The sequence below is a fragment of the Perognathus longimembris genome, chromosome 19 (assembly GCF_023159225.1).
Source record: "Perognathus longimembris pacificus isolate PPM17 chromosome 19, ASM2315922v1, whole genome shotgun sequence".
NCBI lineage: Eukaryota > Metazoa > Chordata > Mammalia > Rodentia > Heteromyidae > Perognathus > Perognathus longimembris.
Window position 1 is genome coordinate 26712987 of NC_063179.1, and position 1571 is coordinate 26714557.

The 1571-nt window shown below is 46.6% G+C and overlaps 1 pseudogene; it reads left to right on the forward strand.

The window, feature by feature from the left end:
* Nucleotides 1-303: 303 nt before the first annotated feature.
* LOC125367654 lies at nt 304-1331 on the forward strand (annotated as a pseudogene).
* The last annotated feature ends 240 nt before the right edge of the window (nt 1332-1571 follow it).

Below are 1571 nucleotides of genomic sequence, written 5' to 3' on the forward strand. Positions count from 1 at the left end.
GTAATTATAAGTAACCACAGGTGACCACATGGGCAACTATAGAAATAATTGGTCAGGAGTATTTCTCCTTTATTTACTTATGATTGTATTTGTGCATTTAGGAGTTTTCTGTGCACATATATACTAAGCCAGTGTTTTCCTTCAGTTGCTTGTTATGTAACCTAAGAGGTATCATAGTGTTAAGTGTTGTTAATTTGAAATCAGTTGCCTTTTTTTTTTTTAAATTCGGTTGGTCATGGGGCTTGAACTCGGCCTGGGAGCCTGCCCCTGATATTTTCTGCTTAAGAATAGCACTCTGGACGCGGGGGTCGGTCACGCCCAGCGGAGGAAGGCAAACAGCGGCCTCTCCCAACATGCACAGCCTGGCGACCGTCGCGCCTGTGCCTACTGCACTGGCTCAAGTGGATAGAGAAAAGATCTATCAGTGGATCAATGACTTATCTAGTCCTGAGACAAGAGAAAATGCTTTACTGGAGCTAAGCAAGAAGAGAGAATCTGTCCCCAACCTTGCACCCATGCTGTGGAATTCATTTGGTACTATTGCAGCACTTTGACAGGAAATTGTAAATATTTATCCATCTATCAACCCACCCACCCTGACAGCACACCAATCTAACAGAGTTTGTAATGCTCTGGCATTACTGCAATGTGTGGCATCACACCCAGAAACCAGGTCAGCTTTCCTTGCAGCACACATCCCATTTTTTTTTTTTACCCCTTTTTGCACACTGTTAGCAAAACACGTCCCTTTGAGTATCTTCGGCTCACCAGCCTTGGAGTTATTGGGGCCTTGGTGAAAACAGATGAGCAAGAAGTAATCAACTTCTTATTGACAACAGAAATTATCCCTTTGTGTTTGCGCATTATGGAATCTGGAAGTGAGCTTTCTAAAACAGTTGCCACATTCATCCTCCAGAAGATCCTATTAGATGACACTGGTTTGGCTTATATATGTCAGACATATGAGCGTTTCTCTCATGTTGCCATGATCTTGGGTAAAATGGTCCTGCAGTTATCCAAAGAGCCTTCTGCCCGTCTGCTGAAGCATGTAGTAAGATGTTACCTTCGACTCTCAGATAATCCCAGGGCACGTGAAGCACTCAGGCAGTGTCTCCCTGACAAGCTGAAGGACACAACCTTTGCCCAGGTGCTAAAAGATGACACCACCACGAAACGCTGGCTTGCACAACTGGTGAAGAACCTGCAAGAGGGCCAGGTCACTGATCCCCGGGGTAACCCTCTACCCCCTCAGTGATCTTTCCCTATCCCCTCCCATTCGTCCCCCAAGTTGGAGAAGGGAAGGGGATCCTACAAGGAAAACAGCTCAGGTTTTATCGTCAACCCGGAATAGACAACCTCAATATTGAAATGCACTGGAGAAACGGGGCAAGGTACCCTTGTTGAGGTGTATAGGCTACCATCAGGCTGCCTTGAGGACCTGGGCTCCTTCTGCTACTCCCAGGAAATGGGCTCCTGACACAGCCTTCTGAAATCAGCCCCAGGAGGGTGTCAACACCAGCAAATGCTGTATTTGCAGCGTACCCAAGATGACCTTGATCCCCAGCCTCTAG